This window comes from Tachyglossus aculeatus, chromosome 3, assembly GCF_015852505.1.
Source record: "Tachyglossus aculeatus isolate mTacAcu1 chromosome 3, mTacAcu1.pri, whole genome shotgun sequence".
Classification (NCBI taxonomy): domain Eukaryota; kingdom Metazoa; phylum Chordata; class Mammalia; order Monotremata; family Tachyglossidae; genus Tachyglossus; species Tachyglossus aculeatus.
In genome coordinates this window covers 95,185,914-95,209,983 of record NC_052068.1, presented here as the reverse complement: position 1 = coordinate 95,209,983, position 24,070 = coordinate 95,185,914, and the positions used below count along the sequence as shown (strand labels likewise).

At 42.3% G+C, this 24,070-nt stretch overlaps 1 non-coding gene across 1 annotated transcript; it reads left to right on the top strand.

The window, feature by feature from the left end:
* Positions 1-23,481: 23,481 nt before the first annotated feature.
* LOC119926423 lies at positions 23,482-23,619 on the top strand. Its single transcript, XR_005450300.1, has one exon. It is a non-coding gene; the product is annotated as a small nucleolar RNA SNORA7 (small nucleolar RNA).
* Positions 23,620-24,070: the final 451 nt, after the last annotated feature.

The window sequence follows — 24,070 nt, the reverse complement described above, 5'->3', positions numbered from 1 at the left end:
TTGTACTTCCCAAGTGCTTAGTACAGTGCTTTGCACACAGTAAGCTCTCAATAAATATGATTGAATGAATGAATGAACCTGCTCAATGTACCTCAATTTTGTCTATTTTGCCACTGGCCTCTCACTTGCATCCTGCCTCTGGCCCAGATTGTCTTCCCTCTTCATGTCCCTGCCACTATCCTCTGCTACTCCTCCCCATCACCCCCACTCCCTCCCTCTACCCTGCCCCCTTCCCCTCCCCACAGCACTTGTGTATATTTGTACATATTTATTACTCTATTTTATTAATGATGTGTACATGGCTATAATTCTACTTATCTATTCTGATGGTATTGACACCAGTCTATTTGCTTTGTTTTGTTGTCTGTCTCCGTTTTCTAGATTGTGAGTTTATAGTTGGGTAGGGACCGTCTCTATCTGTTGCTGATTTGTACTTTCCAAGCGCTTAGTACAGTGCTCTGCACACAGTAAGTGCTCAATAAATACAATTGAATGAATGAATGTCTGACAGATAATTACTCTTCCCCACTGCCGTAAGCCCCAACTAGGGCCTTCCTGGACCAGGGGAGCCTCAGGGACAGGTAGTAGAAGTCAAACCACACCTTTGATCACCAAGGTTACTGTGAAAGGTTTTTCACTTAGTTTTACCAAAATGCAAGGAAGTGACACACAAACACACTCACTACACCACCCAAGGGTCCAATACCAGTCTGTGGTCAAAGGAGCCCTTTCTGCCGATGTGTCTTCTTTCTGCTTCCAAGGGCTGCTCTTCTGCTGTTGTCAAATGCTGACCTCCCGCTGTTTCTCCTGCATTCAGGAGAATGCATTAGGAGAAGCAGCGTGGCTCAGTGGAAAGAGCATAGACTTTGGAGTCAGAGGTCATGGGTTCAAATCCCTGTTCTACCAATTGTCAGCTGTGTGACTTTGGGCAAGTCACAATTTTCCTGTGCCTCAGTTACCTCATCTGTAAAATGGGGATTAGGGCTGTGAGCGCCCTGTGGGACAACCTGATCACCTCGTAACCTCCCCAGTGCTTAGAACTGTGCTTTGCACATAGTAAGCACTTAATAAATGTCATCATTATTATTCGGCATGTTTCCTTCTTGCTTCTTTGCATGCTTCTGCTCCTCTGCCTCTACCTCCAGGTGCCCCTTGTAAAAGAATGAGTGCTTCAAAGCAACAGTCTTTTATCTGCCTTAGGTGTGGCAGCTGTGGCTCTATGTAGCAGCCACTGACTGGCTCAGGTCCAGTGCTGGGTAGAATAGGGAGAGAAAGCCCAGTCTCCCTCCATGCTCCTCCCACCGCAGACCAGCAATCACCTGCCTCAGCTAGAGCCCATCAGTGGCTTCTCAAAGTCTGTTTCTTGTTGTTTACAGGATCACAAACAGTCTCTAAGAAAGCAGCTTGTTGTGGGCTCACCACACCCACCTTCAAAACCTTATTGAAGGCAAATCTCCTCTCTGACTAAGCCCTCATTTCCTTCTCACTATCTCCCTTCTGTATCTCCCTGATTTGCTCCCTTCATTCACCACCAATCAATCAATCAATCAATCGTATTTATTGAGCGATTACTGTGTGCAGAACACTGTACTAAGCACTTGGGAAGTACAAGTTGGCAACATATAGAGACGGTCCCTACCCAACAGTGGGCTCACAGTCTAGAACGGGGAGACAGAGAACAAAACCAAACATATTAACAAAATGAAATAGAATAGATATTTACAAGTCAAATAAATAAATAAATAGAGTAATAAATATGTACAAACATATATACATATATACAGGTGCTGTGGGGAAGGGAAGGAGGTAAGACGGGGGGGTTGGACAGGGGGACGAGGGGGAGAGGAAGGAGGGGGCTCAGTTACCCCACAGCACTTATGTACATATCTGTAATTTATTTATTCATTCATATGTCTGGCTCCGCCTCTAGCCTGCAAGCTTGTTGTGGGCAGGGACTGTGCCTGTTATATTGTTATATTGTACTCTGCCAAGTACTTAATAAGCACTCAATAAATATGATTGATTGACTGGTTACTACTACTAACATAGGAATCAGGATATATAAGTACTCACCCCAGCTCTGTCATTTGCTTGCTGTGTGTCCTTGGGTAAGTCACTTAACTTCTCTCTGTGCCATGCCCTCAGTTTTCTCACCTGTGGAAATGGGCAGATACCTGTTCTCCCTCCCCCTTAGACTGTGAGCTCCATGTGGGACAAGGACTGTCCAATCTACATATAGGGTTTCTACCCCAGCATTTGCTATGATGCTTGGCACATAATAAGCACTTAATAGATACCACAATTATTTTCACTACTGTTTCTACTATTACTGGTATTACTTCTAAATTCTCCTCTGACCTTGTAATAATAACTGTGACATTGTTAAGCACTTACTAAGTGCCAAGCACAGTGGTAAATGCTGGGGTAGATGACACTTGATTAGACTGTCATACTCCTTGTTCCATTCGGGGCTTTTAGTCTAAATAGACCTGGAGAGTGTAATGTTACACCACCAGCTAGGACAGGAGTGTCATCTCCTTCTTTTCCCTTCCTTATTGATCTAGGAACACCTTATACTTCCAATAATGTTTCAATATACACAACATCACTGTTCTTAACCAGATAGTACATACATAGGATACTCCTCCTGCTAGTTACTCATTTTCATGTGTTCCATGGAAGAGTCTAATAAGATTCTAATAACATTTCTCTAGTTACTTCTTAACCTGGAACTTGGATAACTCCCAGATCTCAAGAATAATAGCTAGGACAGTGAATAGGTATGGGATGTGAATAAACCTTTCTTCCCACCTATGCAAAGCTGCAGAGAGCCTGCAAAAATGCTCTTCAATGTCTTGTAATAGCCCACTTTCCTCCTCACAGTGGAATGTACCCAGTATACATACTCAAACTCCAGAAGATATTGTCTCCCAGCTTTAGGTACATCTAAAATTACCAAGCAAAACATGAGGTTTATGTAAACTTCCTATGATGCTCATTTTGCACGGGCCAAAGTTTTTCAGTAACCATAAATATATTTGTCATTTTAATATATGGGAAAGAGAGTGAGACAGACTTTTTTGTTTGTTTTTTCTTAAAGGTAAATATTCACCTTCATTTTTCCTATGCAATATAGTGAACCCCAGGTGGTTTATCTGCATTGGGAGGGAAGGGGTGAACTAGAAAAAATGTGAGATATAGAGGAATTTCACCAAGATTAACTCTTACATGATGCATGGAGGTATCATTCATCACTCAGTCGATCAACTGCTTACTACGTGCTTACTCTGTGTATTTGGGAGAGTACAATAAAGTCAATAGACATGATTCCTTCCCCCAGGGATCTTCCAATCTACAATTTTCCCATATGCAGTTGAACTGCAGTTGTGGAAAGGGAAACGGGCTACACTGTAAATAGAGTTGGTATCCCATTTAAAAGCCAGAGAGGACTTAGCCACCATCAATCAACCAATCCATAAATCATATTTATTGAGTACTGACCATACTAAGTGCTTGGGAGAGTACAGGGTAATAAACTTGGTAGACACATCCCCTTCCCACAAAGTGTTTACAGTCTTTGGGATTCACCATCTTTACCCTTATTCATTTGAGTGGGATTCTGCAGTAGATGCAGAGAGAAACAACCACCACTTCCCATGGTATGATATAGATCAATCATGGACTGTTTCCGTGTTTAAGTTCGGTCCCTTGGACAAATGTTCACTACATATAAGTTTCCAGAATTATAAAACAGAAAAAAATAATTCCTCCCTCTCTCCTCAGTTACATGACTCTCCTAAAGGAGAATGCTCGAGGAAATCAATCAGTCAAACACATGGGTGATATGTTTGAGCTAATCAGAAGTATGATGGCATATTTCTAGACTGTGAGCCGGTTGTTGGATAGGGACTGTCTCTATATGTTGCCAACTTGTACTTCCCAAGTGCTTAGTACAGTGCTCTGCACACAGTAAGTGCTCAATAAATATGATTGATTGAATGAATGAATATGAAATGAATATTATTATTGCATTGTTATTCAGCATTATAGATTGGCATGGGCAGAGCTTTTTTTAAAAAACTCATGTAAATCATCATTCTCTTTGGCATGTCTAAACCTCTTCCCTAACAATTCCACGCATCTAATCTTACCTGCCCTCAGAATGAAAGGAGAATTAGACTCATTGCTATTTATAAATGAATGCATTTTATCACATTTTCTCATATATTTACACGTGAACAATGAGTCCAATTTCCAGGCCTCCTTCTTTCTTGCATTTCTCTGTTATGTGGATGATGATACAGACAGAACCTGCTTGTGGAAAGGATTTGGGGGCCCAAATAATTCTTTTTAAAAGTATATTATTTTTTTTAAAAAGATCTTTCATTTACACTCGCTCCCCTTACCAAATTTGGCACAGAAATAATTATTCATTTGTCAAGTGGGAAAGAATCCCAAATCATATTCTCTCCCAGTCCAGATAACACTTCTAATCCCTGTGCTCATTTTTTGCCAGAAGCACTGCAGGGCTAATTGCACACCTGCATTTTATTTCAAATCAATTGCGCCGAGTCCAATCTCTGCCCCTTTTAAAGAACATAGGCCTGGGCAGTGATTCCCTCTGCACATTGGGCTTCAAGGAAAAATTAGTCCTCCTCTTTCTTCTCTCTGACTTCTTTGACCTTGAGACTTCTAATGGCATCTCATACAAAATGAACATAATCTGCTGGACAGCAGGGAAGAGGGAACGGCTGGGTACATCTGTCGTATTACTGGGCTGTCTGAACAGTCAATGAAGCAGGTCCAAACCATAAGAGGCCTGCTCAGTTTAGCTCCGGGGTCTGCAGAGAAGGAGCACAATCATTTATCTTTATTTACTGAACTCTGCTTTCTGTTTAAAAAAAAAAATTGACAGGTTGACAAAAACCCAAGTTGGCGATGCCCGCTGCACTGAGATAGATGCTATTCATGCTCTGCATAGACAAGGACAGCTCTTGATGCCCTTTTGCTTGTTCCAGGAGGCACCTATTATATGGAAAAATAAAAATAGGCAGACAACTGTACACTCTTCACTTCACTGGCATGTCTGCTTCTTCCAATCCTGACAACCATGTTTCTTTTTTAAAAAACACCAGAGGAAGTATCCAGAGGAAGTACAGCATGGCTTAGTGGAAGGAATTTGGGCCTGGGAGTCTGAGGACCTGGGTTCTAATCCAGACTCTGCCACGTGCCTGCTGTGTGACCTTGGGCAAGGCACATAACTCCTCTGGGCCTCAGTTTCCTCAAGTGCAAATTAGGGACTCAGCGCCTGTTCTCCCTCCTACTTAGACTATAAGCCCTGTGTCTGTATCTTAATTGTGTCTGACTTAATTATCTCATCTCTACCATAGTGCTTAGAGAAGTGCTTGACACATAGTAAGTACTTTACAAATACCACAGTTATTATTAAGTATCCCATCTATAGCACTTTGAAACGAATTGGGATTCAAGGAAGAAGCTCCTTCAATTTGGGGATGCAAAGGAATAGAGTCATGACCCTCAGTGGGGACATTCCAGTTGGATGAAAGGAGGAAGGAATAAATATAACTCCTTGGGACTGTATTCTCCATTATCCCCTGCTAATTCATCACAGAGGCACCAATCTGGGTCATAAGTGGAAACACAGATAACTTTTTATCCATGGGAAGACATGGAGATCCTCTGGAGAAATATATAGAAGGTGCCACGATAAAGCCCACCAGTAACAACAAGAAAGCAAACTGTTACAGTGGAAGAGGAAAGCAGAGGGATGTTGTTGGAAAAACCTCCTGTTCTATCTCCAAGCAGATGTTAACAATTAACCAACCACACTCTTCAAATCCAACATTATTGAGGAATCTTGCACACTCAGGTCTCACAGTCAGGTTAAATGATAATAATAATAGTAATAATAATATTAATGGTATTTTGTTAAGCAGTTACTATGTGCCAAGCACTGTCCTAAGTGCTGGAGTAGATCAAAGCTAATCAGGTTGGCCACAGTCCCTGTCTCATATAGGGCTCACAGTCTCAGTCTCCATTTTACAGATGAGATAACTGAGGCACAGAGAAGTTAAGTGGCTTGCCCAAGGTCACACAGAAAACATGTGGTGGAGCCAGAATTAGAACCCAAGTCTGTTGACTTTCAGACCTTTGCTCTTTCCACTCGGCCATGATGCTTCCAGTGATTGCCACGTCCAAAACCCTAGAATCATGCATACATTTTCATTCCCCTGAAAAAAAGGTACACTTAAATAAGATTTCTTCCAATTGCAGGGGAAAATCGTCTTGTAATTTAAGCAGGAATTCAGAAGAAGGATCTCCTATCCCATTTTCTTCTTGGCTCCTAATTAGGTTTGTGCCTTTAGGCAGGTCAATCAATCAATCATATTTACCAAATGCTTACTGTGTATGTAGCACTGTACTAAATGCTTGGGAGAGTACACTATAACAACTCAGTAGAAACTTTCCCTGCCAATGAGGAGCTTATGATCTAGAGGGAGAGACAGATATTAATATGAACAAATACATTATGTAGAGGTACATAATTCCTTTGGAGCTGAAGCTGAGGTGAATAAAGGGTACAAATCCAAGTTCAAGATAGACATAGAATGGAATGGAAGGAGAAGAAATGAGGGTATAGTCTGGGAAGCTCACACTCCCTGTGTTTCCATTTATACACCTTTGAAGTCTCTAGAAGCAGTGTGGCATAGTGGATAAAGCACAAACCTGGGAGTCAGAAGGTCAAAAGTTCTGCCACTTGTCGGCTGTGTGACTTTGGGCAAGTCATTTCACTTCTCTGGACCTTCGTTCCCGCATCCGTAAAATGGGGATGGAGACTGTGAGCCCTGTGTGGGGCAGGGACTGCATCCAACTTGTTTTGATTGAATCCACCCCAGTGCTTAGTACAGTGCCTGGCACATAATAAGGGCTTAAAGCATTCCATAATTCTTCTTATTATTAAACTAACACTGAGCAAAGAAGATACCGAGGGAAGTTCACTAGTGGACTACGTGTGTTGACAACTTCAAAAATGTTGCCCTTGATTATCGGTGAGGATACAGCTGATGGTGAAGTTTATCTCTGGGTGTGTCAGTGACTGAATTGTAGCCATTCAGATTTTGTGTTGGAGTAAGCTCATAGTGAACTCTGAAAAATGGCCACTTCCCTGCCCATAGAGCAAAAGTTCGCAAATTCTCCTCCAATGGACAATAAATGCTGTGGGATGCATTTCAGCTGAATTTTGTTATTTTTCTTTTGTGCCACTATGTTTCCCGCTTTCTTGCTATTTTCCACATGAAACAGGAAAAAAATAAAGACAGCTGGAGAAGATTTCTGCAGCAAGTAGTTTTTGTATCTGAAAGTAATTTTAATACTTTGTGAACCATCGTGTCCACTGGTTTGTAACACCTGGCTATGTCAGCTGTGGCAGGGTATGGTGTGTTACGGAACTTAATTTAAAGTGTCTCAGTTAGATGGCACCGTCTCTGTCAGGCACCACAACCCAACCAAAGTAAAGAAACAGTTTTGTTTTTTTATGAACATGTCGAGACAACCATGAAGTCTTAAAAACTGAGTAAACTTTTTTTTACTTATTCTGAGTGTTTCTTTAAAAAATAATAATTATGTTGCCATGAGCCCCAGGAAATAGCCAATCTTAATTTGCTACAAAGATTTAGCAAAATTGAACTTGTCTTAAAAGGATACCCTCTATAGTTAATCCAGTTTGTCACTGATTTAAATCAGAATCATTTTTTTTGAATCAGCATTTTCTGAAAATGGGTCAAACAATTGTTGTTTTCTACTCATCTTAGAATAATTGACTAATTCAATCCATAGTTATTCTAGCAAATGATTATCTTAAAGCATAAAAATCATCCTTTTGATGTCTGCTTATTCTAATTGTACTTGACATCATCTTTTCTCCATGAGCTACAAAGATCTTTCTATACTTTAAAGTTTCTTGTTCTATATTATTGTTATTGTTATTTAACATATGTCATCCATGTGATAATGGTTGCAGAAGTTTAGAACGAGAGTTAACTGCTTGTCATCAGGAGAAGCCCTATTAAAGTTTGTGAATTTTGTAATGAGGAAAACAATTTTCTCCTTAATGACATCTGCCCCTTCCATTCTTCCTGAACCCAAGTTTTGTTCCTAGTTGATCAGAAATCAAAAATTATAACCAAAGTCATAGTATTTGGACAGGCTGGTCCTTATAAAGTGAAGCCCCCTATAATTCCTCGTCATTTTACTTAGCCCAATATTAGGCAAATAATCTATAGGTAGTCACAAAGAAAGCCAAAGAGAACTGAAAGGACTTTAAAAACCTGAGGGTGCTCAATGAATATTAATCCACTTGTATCAGTTTTATCCCTTAATACAGTTGGTAAGTGTATGGAACTTTGTGTCAACTCCATTATCCTTGTACTAACTTCATTCCCTAGAAATTTCTTAGCCTGAACAGATCAGGGCACACCATGTGAAAAAAGGATCATGGACTGTGCGGCTATTCAAACACAATCAATCAATTGTATTTATTGAGCGCTTACTGTGTGCAGAGCACTGTACTAAGCGCTTGGGAAGTACAAGTTGGCAACATATAGAGACAGTCCCTACCCAACAGTGGGCTCACAGTCTAGAAGGGGGAACACAAGTCCTTGTTCTGTTTCAGAATAATGCTGGTGCATTTGTGCCTTTATGACTAACTAGTCCTGACATTGCATTTTCAAGACAGAACATCCTAATTAGCTGTCATGGGGTGAGAGGCACATCCTACTTCATCTTTAATTTTACCTCAAAAATTGAAAGGAAGTCTTATGCTCCAAGTCACATTCTCTGATCCAGCCTTCCTCGAGTGGTTCTTCTTCCGATTCTGAGGCCCTGCATAAGCAGTCCCCATTGCAGGGGAAAACCTTCTTTTTCCAGTCTACCCAGGCACTTCCGATCCCTTTTTTAAATCACTTGGGGATCTCCACCTCCAGGAAGTTTTCTCTGATCAACCCCACCCATTCTCCAACCCATCAGCGTAACCCATCCTTCTCTGTCACTTTGCTTTTGAAATCATTGTATTTCTTTGTACATATTCACAGCAATGGTTCACCTACCTGATTTGCCTTCCCTAGTTGTCAAGAGCTTCTCAAGGGTGGTGGAGGGAAGAGGACAACTCCTTAGCAAGCCCCTCATCTCAGTGCTAGACACCTGATGGCTTTAACCTCCGTAGACTGACAGCGACTAGTGATTGCCTGACTATATAGTAGTCGCACCATAGTCTAGGCTTCTCCTGCTCGTGCCAGGATTTTAGTAATTTCTATCTGATAGACCTTTCTTCCCAGTGCACTACAGTGGTCAGACTAATCCCATTTACTGTAACACTTCATATTATCCCTTCAAAGCAGCTGCTGTGGGTTGCTACATACTATCGTAGCAGCCCAGACTTGGTCTTGTGGCCAGATGGTCTATGAGGATCAATGTTCCAAGCAGGATGTGGAGATTGCTTCAAGATATGCCATGGGTGAAAGAATGATGCTACTTTGTACACACACAGATGTCTTTCACTCCAGCAACTCATCCTGATTGACAGATATTACTTCATTATTATTATTATTATTATGTGCCAGGCACTGTACTAAGTGCCGGGGTAGATGTAAGGTAATCAGGTTGGACATAGTCCCTGTCCCACACAGGACTCACAGTCTTAATGCCCATTTTACAGACAGGGTAACTGAGGAACAGAGAAGTTAAGTGACTGGACCAAGGTCACACAGCAGAAAAGGAGCCGAGCTGAGATTAGAACCAGATTCATTCATTCATTCAATCGTATTTATGGAGCACTTACTGTGTGCAGAACACTGTACTAAACGCTTGGAAAGTACAAATCGGCAACACCTAGAGACGGTCCCTACCCAACAATGGGCTCACAGTCTAGAGAGGGGAGACAGACAACAAAACAAAACAAGTAGACAGGTGTCAATATCATCAGAATAGATAAATAGAATTATAGCTATACACACCTCATTAATAAAATAGAGTAATACATGTTTATAAATATACACAAGTGCTGTGGGAAAGGAGAAGGGGGTAGGAGCGATGGGGAGGGGAGGAGGAGCAGAGGAAAAAGGGGAGTTCTGTCTGGGAAGGCTTCCTGAGGGAGGTGAGCTCTCAGTAGGGCTTTGAAAGGAGGAAGAGAGCTAGTTTGGCAGACGTGTGGGCTGACACCCAGGCCCATGCTCTATCCACTAGGCCATGCTGCTTCCCTTTTATTCTTCACAATGGACCTGGCTGGTAGAAGGCAAAAATTATTATTCCCGGAGACATGTGCAGAAGACGATGCACAATGTGGTTAAATGACTTTCCTAAAGTCAACAACTGAGCCTGTGGATTCATGCTTTAGAAGTCTCTCATTCCTATCTTGTCTTTCCACACTAGCCTCCAACAAGAACAGCACACCCAAAAAGGGGATTGTCATACCAAGAGAAGCTAGCTGGGATGTGGGAAGGGGGAATAAATATCCTGCTTCAGAGTTTATATGCCGGATCAATATCTGTATCATCCAAGGAGTAACTTCGGACATAGAAATACAAGACGTGTTTTTAAACAGAGCCCCCTAGAAAAAGTTGTTTTTTCAGGAGAAGACTGTATAATTCCTTTGTTTTTTATTCCCTTTTTTCTTCCTTCCTTCCTTATTAAATAAACAGGAATGTCTTTGCTAATGGAGGCTACAGATATTTTGCCTCCAGATCCATTTTTGCTGAACGATGACTGGAGTTAGATTTTTGTGCAGTGGAATTTGCATTTTACATAATGCAAATGTTCAAATGGGAAACAATCTTTGCCGAATGTGTGCAGGCATATGTGTGAGTGTGTGTGTGTGTGTGCGCACACACGTACGTGCAACTGATGGTAAGATTTTGTCTGTGTGTGCTTGCACATTTGTACTTGTTAACCATAATATCTGGAACCATTTTTGTTTCCAGCAACCCAGCAGTCTCTGGGGACCATGGCATATGCCTGGCAGCACCCTCCAAAAATGAGCCCACTTTTGGTTTGTCCAGAGCTTATTTCCTGTCCAGATCTGTCCCTGATTGTAATAAATGCTACTGTCCTGGGCTCTGCTTCTCCCTGGTAGGGCCTAGCCAACTTGGAACCTGGATTTCCAGCAGATGCAGCTCCCTGTGCTGGCTGTCCTGAACCGTGGGGGCCAAAACTACAGAAAGTGTTTGTGAAATTCCGGGTCTACATTCTGGACAGCAATTTCCAGCAAGATATAATAATGGTAATTGTGTTTTTTATTAAACAGCTCCTGTGTGCCAAACGCTGTACTAAGCTCTGGGGCAAGTGTAAGATAATCAGGTTGGACACAGTCCCTGTCCCACATGGAGCTCACAATCTATGTGGGAGGGAGAAAAATATTATTGAGTCCCTATTTTACAGATGAGGAAATTGAGGTACAACGAAGTTAAGTGACTTATCCCAGGTCATCTTGCAGGTAAATCCTCTAGTCAGTCAGTCAATTGTATTTATTGAGCACTTACTATATGCAGAAAACTTTAGTAAGCGCTTGGGAGAGTACAGTGTAACAGTATAACGGACACAATCTCTGCCCACAATCAATCAATCAATCAATCATATTTATTGAGCACTTACTGTGTGCAGAGGACTGTACTAAGCGCTTGGGAAGTACAAGTTGGCAACGTATAGAGACAGTCCCTACCCAACAGTGGGCTCACAGTCTAGAAGCAAGCAAGCTGACCATCTAGTGGGGGCTCAAGCCTAGACTAGAACACAGGACACTCCGGCCCATGATCTTTCCACTAAGCCACATTGCTTCCTGATAGAGGACACTGAACATTTCAAGTTACAGTGCTTTGCACACAGTTGCTTAATATGTACAATTATAACTACAGAACCCTCTCCTAAGCCCTTGGTATAACTATAGAGCCTCAGCCACTTTCTTGCAACCCCATAGTATATTGGGTAGCTGGGCAAAAATGTTGGGGTTGGTCAGGTTTGTCTGGTCCATCAGTCTGTCAGCCAATGATATTTATTGATTGCTTACTGTGTGCAGAGCACCATACCAAGCACTTAGGAAAGTATAACCATAAAAAAACACATTCCCTGCCCACAGTGAGTTTAGAGTGCAGAGGGGAAGACAGACATTCATATAAATGAATAAATTACAGATATGTACATAAGTGCTGCGGAACTGGGAGGGGGGAATAAATAAAGTGAGCAAGTCAGGGTGATGAGAAGGGAGAGGGAGAAGAGGAAAGGAGGGCTTAGTCAGGGAAGGCCTCTTAGAGGAGATGTGCCTTCAATAAGGCTTTGAAGGTGGGGGAGAGTAATTGGGATTAATCTGCACAGTGGAGCTAGCTGAGCAGATGAGTTCCCTAGGGAGTGAGTGTAATGAGAGAAAGGTTAAGTCCCCAAATAAGTAGCATTGCTTTTGAAAGGACTAAACTCTTCTAATCTTGGATTATAGAAGCTTTGTAGAGGAGCAGCCCCTTGGCAGAGAAAGATCCAAATACAGCTGGGGAAACATAAATGTTTGTACTATGGAAGGTTTAACTTCTAGTTAACCTGTTTCTTGACTGCATCTGTGTCTCTGAATTTCCTGCCCTGCAATTCTGTTGTATAAATGACCTCACATAGGTAATGATAATGATGGTGATTTCATAATTAGATACTAAAGTTCCCTGCAAGACCTACAAAGACTGTTCAGGGTGGAATTAAGAGGTCTAACTGTGAAGTTGGGGACAACTGTTTTGTGGTTTGGTACTATAACCTAGCTGGTCTACATTGCATTTTAAAAGTTGCCAGGCCACAGAAAGTTTCAGCCTCTCTTTTTAACATGGCTGTGTATTGAGTTGGCTCTCATCCGAGGTTGGAGACATTATTTTCCTTCCACTGAAGTCAGGATGCATGTGGCAGAAATTTTACTTAGTAATTAATTTGGACCCCAACAGTGTGAAGATGGAAAGAAAAGAACCCCATTAAGATTTGATATTAAGTTAATAGCAGGTGACAGCAACTTCATCAAAACCCTCGTGCAAAACATCAAATAGATGGAAATTTCAGTTCTGGTACATTACTCAGCTGAGTGTCATCAGACCTACTTATCAGGGTCATAAAGATTATTTGTACATTAAAGAAGAGCCTGTCCATCAAAGTCAGTATGAAAGGAAACTGGTAATAGCAGTCATCTAGTCGAACAAACACACCCAATACTGCTGTGATTTCACTAATGAAACACCCATTTCTCTGGGGAATATACTTTGGTTTAGGGATCCGCTCCTTATGTGTATGTCTACCAATCCCTAAAAGAGAGGTAGAAAGGTAGATTGCCTATTTATTTTATTTTGTTAATATGTTTGGTTTTGTTCTCTGTCTCCCCCTTTTACACTGTGAGCCCACTGTTGGGTAGGGACTTTCTCTATATGTTGCCAATTTGTACTTCCCAAGCGCTTAGTACAGTGTTCTGCACACAGTAAGCGCTCAATAAACACGATTGATGATGATGATGATGATTGCCAGCTTCTTTACCTTGACCATGAGCAGAGTGGTTCCAATTTAGGTAGAGCTTGCTTGCCAAATAGGTAGCAGATTATTTACTTAATAACATTTTTATATGGAAATCTAGGCCAAATACAGTGTAAAAAATGCACAAAGCATGTTTTCAATTATTTGGGTCATTAATTGCTTCTATTCAATGCTACCCATACCTAACACATCAAATCATGAAAAGTAATCAATCAACCATGTTTATTGAGTGCTTACCATGTACAGAGCATTGTACTAAATGCTTGGGAGTGTACTATATAAAGAGTACTACACATAATAATTGGTAGATATGTTCCTTGCCCACAGGACTTTACAATCTACAAACGGAGATAGACACAGACTTTAAAAAATCACAGCTATGTACATAAATGCTGTGGGGCTAAGGGTGGGGTGAATTAAGGACACAAATCCAAGTGCAAGGGCAACATAAAGGGGAGAGGAAGTAGGAGAAATGAGGGCTTAGTTGGGGAAGGACTCTTGAAGGAGTTGTGACTATAATAAGGTTTTGAAGGTGGGGAGAGTGATGGTCTCTCTGTTATGAAGGGGCAGGGAGTTCCAGGCCAGGGGCAGGATGTGCATGAAGTGTTGGCAGTGAGATAGACAAGCTCGAAGTACAGTGAGAGGGTTAGTGTTAGAGGGGTGAAGTGACCATGTTAGGTTGTAATAGGAAATCAGCAAGGTAAGATAGCAGTAGGCAAGGTGATTGAGTTTTAAAGGCAATGGAAAGGCATTTCTGTTTGATGTGGAGGTGGATGGACAACACTGGAGGGTCTTAAACAGTGGGAAAACAGCATGGCTCAGTGGGAAGAGCACAGGCTTTGGAGTCAGAGGTCATGGGTTCGAATCCCAGCTCCACCACTTGTCAGCTGTGTGACTTTGGACGTCACAACTTCTTTGTGCCTCAGATACTTCATCTGTAAAATGGGGATTAAGACTGTGAGCCCCCTGTGGGACAACCTGATCACCTTGTAACCACTCCAGCGCTTAGAACAGTGCTTTGCACATAGTAAGTGCTTAATAAATGTCATTATTATTATTATTATGGGCTGAGTGGCTCTTTTTAGAAAAATAATCCGGGCAGCAGATTGAAGTTTGGCCTGGAGTGTGTGGCCTACTTCCAGGCCAGAAGTAGGATGTGGGATACGACAGACATCTGGATCAACAGGATGGCTGTTTGGACGGAGAAGACAGAGAGGATTCTGAAAATGTTGTAATGGAAGTATTGACGGGATTCAACAACAGAGTGAATAAGGAGTTAGACGAAGGCAGAGTCGAGGATCATGCCAAGATTAGGACCTGAGAGATGGGAAGAACGGTGGTGGTTCCACCTGTGATGGGAAAATTAGGTGGAAGAGAGCATTTTGAATGAAAGAGGAGGAGTTCAGTTTTGGTCATAGCTTAAGAACAAGCTCCTTCACACCTTTCAAGTCGGGAAAGGTTGCATAGAAGTTTTGCAGAAATGGTTTGCAACTAACACATCTTTATCTCTTACCTCTGTCCCTCAGTGCTTTCCAGAAGCCAAAAGGACAGCTCAGATTAATACAGTAATTAAATGGTTATTAAAAACAGTAATCATCCAGGAATTATCCGGCACTGTTAAAGTCCCATAGACAGAAAATATATGAGCATTTGAAAATTGAACATTGCAATTGGCTACATGCACAGGAAGCAAAAGAATCCATAAAGAATTTTTAAGTTCCCAAGAAAGCACTTGCATTAAGAACAAGTTGTCTTTATCAGGATGAAAGTGTCATATGTCTAATAGGCTCTTGAGTCACTCCTCTAGTGGATGATGGTAGCAAAACCATTTCTATTAATGAAGACCTCACAGATATAGCTAATATAGAAGAAAATGTTCAGAGGAAGGGGCTTAGTCATTCATTTGAGATAGCTTAATTTCTTTAATTTCCAATTTCCAAGCTTGTTTCAATTTGTTATCTAAATAATCACTCACTCCAGCTGGTGTCAGAAATAGGTTCTTGTTGTCTGTGGACTGACAGACTACTCAGAAGAAATCCCACCTTTTTAAATCTCACCTGTTCAACATCTGTGATATTTTCACAAGATCCAGGAGGTACTATTTTCAGTGACAGAGCCAGTGATAAGAATAGGCAGATTGAAGTTCTACATTGATTTGAGCCTGGGAATGTTTAATTACTTTACATTCTGGTTGAAGATAAAAGGAGAAAAGAGTGAGCATATGTGTATCTGTGTGAAAGAGAGTGACAGAGAAAAAGAGAGAGGGAGAGAGAGAAAGAAAGAGGTAGGTATGGTGTATACAAGCGCTTAGTACAGTGCTCTGCACACAGTAAGCACTCAATAAATATGATTGAATGAATGAATATGCATTGGGGCTTACTATGTGCCATGGACTCCATTAAGCGTTGACAGGCAGGATAAACACTTCAGTTCCTCTCCCTCTCACACGTGGAGTTCATGTGGGAGAAGAGACACAGAGGACAGAGGGAGAAGGAGAGAAAGAAATCAATTAACTACAGAGTGAGAGAAACATTTAAAGTAGAATTTCGGGCATTATGAATTATAGTTGTTTCTCGACACAGTTTATACTCAAGAGCTTTCGGGGTCCCACTTACCAGCAAAGAAATTTTGATGGAATTCAATACAAACCAAATTCATAAATCTTTAAGGATCCTTGCCTAATGATTTGCAGATGTACGTTTCCAATTTTCAAGCATTACCCAGAAAATGTTGTCTCAGATATATTTAGATGGTAGCATTAAAGTTCAGTGCATGTCAATAACAATGGAATTTGTTAAGCATTTATTATGTGCCAGGCACTGTACTGAGTGCTGGGGTAGATACAAGCAAATCAGGTGGGACACAGTCCCTGTCCCACATAGGGCTCAAAGTCTTAATCCTCATTTCACAGAGGAGGTAACTAAACCACAGAGAAAAGTTAAGTGGTTTGCCCAAGGTCACACAGCAGACAAGTGGAGGAAAGGGATTAGAACTCAAGTCCTTCTGACTTCTGGACCGGTGTTCATTTGTCCATGCCGCTTCTATGTTACTAGGAAAATATTAAGGCTTTGTTCAGAGTTTTACTTTAAGTCCATATTTTACTTTTTACTTTTATGTTACCTTAAATGTGATTAAAGGTTAGATGGTGAGGTTCTTTACACTCAATACTGGAATGCGATTGTGGAATCTTTTGTTCTGGCAATATTTACAAGCAAGCTAAAACACTCTTTGCCCTGTGTCGCTTTGTCAAAGCTTCTAGAAGACTGGGAAACAGACATGGTGTTGCCTGAAAGGTCTCACCCAAACTGTGGTTCAATATTTATTTCCTTATTATATTTTGAAAGGAAATATCCTGCAGAAAATTACATTTTGGGGGCAAAATCTGCATAGTGTACATATACATTAGCCACCGGGCCTGCTGCATTCACACACATTGTTTTGGTGAGCAATCCTGGTATCAGCACAGCTTGCTTGATTGACAGATAGCATTTTAGGCATGGTTTGTATTGGGGTGCTTATGTGGGTCTGGGAACGACCGCTGTGGAGCTACAAGATTTTCTACTCTCTCTGGCCTCGCCTCATTCCCTAGGACCCTGCGAGATAAAGAGAGTCCTAAGGGACAGTGATAAACTCTGAATTATTTCAGCCTCCATACCTAGAGAAGCTTCCCACTCACTTCTCAGGGCTCGAGGAGATGAGCTTCGCTTTTTGTCACTAAAATCATAACTTTGACTTCATGCTTTCTGCCTATCTCCCAAACCCTTTTTTCAGTTACTGCGAAGCTTCCAGGGATGATAATGAAGAATTGTCTCCTCTTTATTGCTTTGGCTTCTGCCTAGGGTTAGAATGCCAAAAGTCTGGATCTCCCCTTGCCAGGCGCTAGAGTAACAATACGTTAACATTAAATAATGGAACCTTCAACGCCTGGATTCCTATCAAGGAAGGGTTAACTGAGCTGGAGCTTTGTAGGGGAGGATTCTCTATCCATAATCACTGCCATTTCTGAGTGGGGAGGAAGAGAAGGGGGCCTTGGGGGGGGGAAATCTCAGAGAGTCCTCATCTTATGATAAAAATAATGCGATTCCTACACCTGCTATCTCTCCCCACCAGGTCTCCGTTCCCTCTGCAGAGCACTAGTAATGCCCATAAACGTCTGTTAAAATAAAAATTTCTGTTCCATTAAACATATGAAAAATATGTTGCATTGAATCCAGTTGGTTTGGGAAATCTGTTTTTATCCATCCTAGTCAATCGTCCATACTAACCGCAGCTGCCACAAGTGGCCAGGTCTGTGTTTGCTAGAGCGGGATGGAGAACAGTGTTATTCTTCCAGTCCCCACACAGTACCCCGGGTAAGCAAAACGTGGGCCGGGTGCCAAATCCCTCCCTGCAGAGTTCAGCAAAGCATCCCAGGGCAGCTGCTGCTATCAGAGAGGAGTTGTGCAGTCTGCAGAGGTTTCTGCACAAGCAGGAGCTAGGCCATCTTGATCTGAGGAGCTCGAATTGAGATGAGGAACCCATCCTGGTGTCTGTACTCTGCTTGATTGACACCCCCTCCCCATCCCGTTCCCCCAAGATAGCCTTGCCTGTTCTATTTTAGAGCTAGTCAGATGGGCCACAGTGACTGGGCAGCCAGTGCTGGGGGAATACTGGGGTGTTGTGTTTCAGGGAGTTGCAGTATAATGAAGGATATAGGGCCAGCACAGATGTAGATGCAAGACAATGCAGAGCACAAAAGACCAAGCTGTAGAAGCCAAAAGAGATAGGGAGAAGATGAACACTAGTAATTTTTTTTTTTTGGGGGGGGGTATTTGTTAAGTGCTTACTATGTGCAGAGCACTGTTCTAAGCGCTGGGGGGGGATACAAGGTGTTCAGGTTGTCCCACGTGAGGCTCACAATCTTAATCCCCATTTTCCAGATGAGGTACCTGAGGCACGGAGAAGTTCAGTGACTTGCCCGAAGTCACACAGCCGACAAGTGGAGGAGCCAGGATTGGAACCCATGACCTCTGACTCCCTAAGCCGGTGCTCTTTCCACTGAGCCATAATAATGATGATGATGGTATTTGTTAAGTGCTTACTATGTGCCAACCAATGTTCTAAGCACTGGGGTAGATATGTAGTTATCAGGTTGTCCCACTTGGGGCTCACAGTCTTGATCCCCATTTTACAGATGAGGTAACTGAGGCACAGAGAAGTTAAGTGACTTGCCCAAAGTCACACAGTTGACAAGTGGCAGAGTCGGAATTAAGGACCCGGCTACTAGATGCCATGTGGTCTAGTGGATAGAGCCTGGGCCTGGGAGACAGATGATCCGGGTTCTCAGCCCGGATCTGGGAACATGTGTACCAACTCATTCATTCATTCATTCAGTTGTATTTATTGAGCGCTTACTGTGTACAGAGCACAGTACTAAGCACTTGGGAAGTACAAGTTGGCAACATGTAGAGACTGTCCCTACCCAACAGCGGGCTCACAGTCTAGAAGGGGAGACAGACAACAAAACAAAACATATTAACAAAATAAAATAAATAGAATAGTAAATATGTACAAGTAAAATAGAGTAATAAATCTGTACAAACATATATACAGGTGCTGTGGGGAGGGGAAGGAGGTAAGATGGGGGTGATCGAGAGGGGGAAGAGGGGGAGAGGAAGGAGGGGCCTCAGTATGGGAGGAGGGGGCTCAGTCTCTTCCCAATATAACTCTGTTATATTGCTTCATTGTACTCTCCTAAACACTTAACACAGTGTTCTGCACACAGCAAGTGCTCAATAAATATGTTTGATTATCATTATTTTTATTATGGTATTTTTTAGGTGTTTACTCTGTGCAGGCACTGTACTAAGTGCTGAGGTGGACACAAGCAAATCGGGTTGGACACAGTCCCTATCCCACATTGGGCTCACAGTCTCAAGCCCCATATAAAGATGAGATAACTGAGGCCCATATAATAATAATAATAATAATAATGGCATTCATTAAGTGCTTAGTAAGTGCAAAGCACAGTTCTAAGTGCTGGGGAGGTTACAAGGCGATCAGGTTGTCCCACGTGGGGCTCACAGTCTTAATCTGCACTTTACAGATGAGGTAACAGGCCCAGAGAAGTTAAGTGACTTGCCCAAAGTCACACAGCTGACAATTGGCAGAACCGGAATTCGAACCCATGACCTCTGACTCCAAAGCCCGTGCGTGCTCTTTCCACTGAGCCACGGAAGTGACTTGAACAAGGTCACACCACAGACAAGTGGCAGAGCTGGGATAAGAACCCATGACTTCTGACTCCCAAGCAAGGCTGGCTTCAGGCATTTGACTGCCTTCATCCTAGCCAAAAAAAGAGAATAACCTCCCTCACCCTGTTCTATACAATGTCATTACATTACCTGAAAACATGTTCACTATTCTGCATCAGATCAATACGTCATTCTGGGGACACAAAGCAACTTCTCACGGAATTGGGCTGTGAAGTGAAATGTATTCCAACTCAAGGTCTACAGAGCTTTAGTGCTGCCCAACCTTCTCTTCGGCTGTGGGACCTAGACCCCACATAGATGCTACATCTGGTTCCTTCAGCAATGCCATCAGTTTCACTAAGAGGCCAACATCAATATCAAACGTCAAGCAAAGATCAGGAACAACGACCTGCTGGATTATAGTCAGTCTCCTGGTATCAAAGCTATAGTCGTCCCAATACAGCAATCCCGAGTAGGTGGGATGTGTGGGGAGAATGAGAGGCAGCAGGATACCCAAACAGCTGCTGTAAGGAGAGCTGAAATTGAGAAATTAAAAGCAATTAAGGCAGAGGAGACTTTTTTAATGACACAGTAAAACAGAGCTTCCGACAATATTGCATCCCATATGAAAGCTTGGAGTAAATTCTGAGGAAGATCTGTATGTCCCGTAGCTATCAAGAAGGGGGTGTCATTGAGCAAAAGCTTTGTAGGGAAAGAGAGTGAGCTCTTCTTTAAATAATAATAATAATGATGGCATTTATTAAGCGCTTACTATGTGCAAAGCACTAGGGAGGTTACAAGGTGAACTGGTTGTCCCACGGGGGGCTCACAGTCTTAATCCTCATTTTACAGACAAGGGAACTGAGGCACAGAGAAGTTAAGTGACTTGCCCAAAGTCACACAGCTGACAATTCGCAGAGCTGGGATTCGAACCCATGATTCTTGACTCCAAAGCCCGTGCTCTTTCCACCGAGCCATGCTGCTTCTCATGCTGCTTCTCTTTCCTTGAATCTGAAGGAAACCTGTAAAGTGGTCAAGGGCTACATTTTGTGCAACAGAGGAACAATTTTCCATGACTGCCCTACCGCTGCCCCTCAGTTGAGCACTTTGACACACATCTCACTCTCAGAGAGCTTCCATCATTACCATATAGAAGAGCAGAGGGACATGTAACCTTTGCTCCTGCCAACTTTGGGAGGGGCCCTGCCACGACTCTCGCTGTGCCATTCCCAGAAGCAGTCACTCGCTTGGCTCACTGACTGAAGTCAGTCCTGTGTCATAATGGCAGAAGGAAATGGCTTATTGATTAGTGGAAAGAGCACAGGCTTGGGAGTCAGAGGTCGTGGGTTCTAATCCCAGCTCCACCACTTGTCAGCTGTGTGACTTTGAGATAAGGAAATCACTTAAATTCTCTGTGCCTCAGTTACCTCATCTGTAAAATGCAGATTAAGACTGTGAGCCCTACTGGGACAACCTCATTATCTTTTATCTACCCCAGAGCTTAGAACAATGCTTGACACATAGAAAGTGCTTAACAAATACCATCATTATTATTACGTGGGTTTGGAGAATCCGCATACTAGTGTTAGTTTTCCTTAATGCAGTGTTTTGAATGAGGGTGATACCTTATCAATCAATCAATCAATCAATCCATCAACCCATCGTATTTATTGAGTACTTACTATGTGCAGGGCATTGCACTGAATGCTTGGGAAAAAATAATACAACATGATTGGTAGATGTTCCCCGGCCACAATGAGCTCACAGTCTAGAATAGGAGACAGACATTAACATAAATAAATCAATTGCAGATAGGTACATAAATACTGTGGTGCTGAGGGACCCAGTTCTCTTATTTAAAAAAAAAAAATCTTCTCAAGGTGTCTGACACAGCCTGGGAGTAACTTCAGATCCTGAGAGAATAGGGTAATAATTATCAGTGGTCTATCTAAATGACAGGGAGAGGCTGGTAGTCCTAGAGTTGATTAGAAGTGAAGTTGATTTTGGAAGCCTTCACGTAGGAGGTGAGCCTTTGGTAGACTTTCCAAGGGACATTGAGGGTCTGGAAAAGAGAAACAGGAGGAGCCTTTCACACTGGGAGAGGATCATGAAAAACAGCTTAGTGAGCTGAGAGTCCTCTAATAAGGGATGAAAAGCAGGTTTGATTGGCAGGAGCAATAGAGCATGTCTATCTATCCACCAACCTCTCATCCACTTCTTGCATCTGGCCTGTAACATCCTCCCTATTCATATCCAACAGACAATTACTCTCTCCACTTTCAAAGCTTTATTGAAGGCACATCTTCTCCAAGAGGCCTTCCCTGACCAAGCCCTCATTTCCCCTACTGTATCACCCTGATTTGATTCCTTTATTCATCCCTCCCTCAGCCCCACAGCACTTATGTGCATACACATTATTTATTTATATTAATGTCCACCCCATCTAGACCATGATCTCACTGTGAGCAGGGAATATGTCTACCAACCCTGTTGTATTGTACTCTCCCAAGTGCTTAGTACACTACTCTGCACATAGTAAGCACTCAATAAATATGATTGATTGATAGGAGAAAATTCCCACAACTGAGGGGGTCCTTAAAGATTGTAGACTATAAACTCATCAAGGACAGGAAACGTGCCTACCAACTCTGTTGTACTGTATTCTCCCACGTGCTTAGTACAGTGTTCTGCACACAGTAAAGAGCTCAATAAATGCCACTGATTGATTTGAAAATTCCTTTGTTTCCAGACAATTTTCAAGCAGAAACTCCAAGTCCTTCAATTGTTTCTTCAAGCTACCCACAGTGATTGATAAGCAGTGGAACAAAGGTCCTATTTCTCAAAGAAAGCATCCTTTGTGTTCACTGCCTTTTAGAAAATATGAATCCTACAAGGGTCTTTACGTATAGTATAAACTTGCATGATATCTGGCCTGCTTATGGAGGTTATTGAATTCATAGTTGAATTTTTTTTAATTGCAATGTCCAGCAACGATATAGCCCTTCGTGGTGCATATGGCCTGTGGTACGGATGGCACAGTGAATGGAGGCAGAACTTTGGCTATTTTCCATCTCTAAATTTCTAAGTACACAGTACAGTCCTTTATCTTCAGGATAGAATTTCCCAGCATGTTTTGTGAAACTCATTCTAAGCCAGTTAAAAGTATTTCTACATTTGTCATTTTCACCTTTACAGTCAGAAAGTTTTCTTTGGTAGGTGAGAATAGGAGACTCTTAGAGTGCATCAGCTCCACACAAATCTCTCCTTCCTCTTCCCCCACCCCACCCTAAATATTTATAGATGTCATTAGGCTTCACTTAGCTATCATTTATCCACACTATACCTGGGAAGCTTTTTCAGTCCTCCCACATGAATCAATTCCTTGTCCTTTGTAATCATTTCACTGCTTTTCTCTGAACTATCTCCAGTTGGTTGACATCAGTCAATCAATCAGTAACATTTGCTGAGTACCTCTTGGGTGCTGAGAACTGGAGGAAGTGCTTGGGAGAATACAATAGAGAGTACATTAAAGGTGAAAGAGGTCGAAGAGCTTCCAGTCTAATGGGGAAGATAGGCAGGAAACTATTTACAGTTAGGAAAAAGAGTGTTTAAACTGTGATACAAAAAATACTCTGGGTGACTGAGTTCTTAAGTGCTGTGGTGACTGGGTAGAAGAAAATTAATATGGGAGTACTTCCTGGGATCACATAAGGAGAGTTTCCAGTACTCTACCAGTCTTGACTATGGGAGGGAGAGTCAAGCAGAGGCATATTTATTAAATTCCTAGCTTGGGCAGTGGCTAGTGAGTGGAAGACAATCTGCTACAAGTCAAAACTCACCTGTGCCCAGCAGTGGCAGCATGGGAGAGAGTCAAGGGCGGAGATTCAGGTTTACTACGGTGAAGGAGGCAATGGTAAACCACATCCGTATTTTTACCAAGAAAACTCTATGGATACACGTGGGGAGCGTGGGAAAGACAGGGAGTATGTGCACACAAACTGTACCCAACGGCTCAAAGCCAAACAGACTCAACAATAGGAGATAAAGGGACCAGGGCAAGAAAAACAAGCTTGCACCTGCAAAGCTCGGAGGCAACCTCAAGGCCATATCTGCAGCCAGCAATGGTTGGCAACGGGTGGCTGGGGGCCAGCCAGAGCAAACGCTTCGTGATGGACAGAGCTGTTGCTAGGCTAGTGGCTGGAGGGTGGTGAGTGAGTGTGCTACATGGCCTGAGAAAATCCTGCCCCCGGGCAACGGGGGGTATAAGAGACGAACAAGAC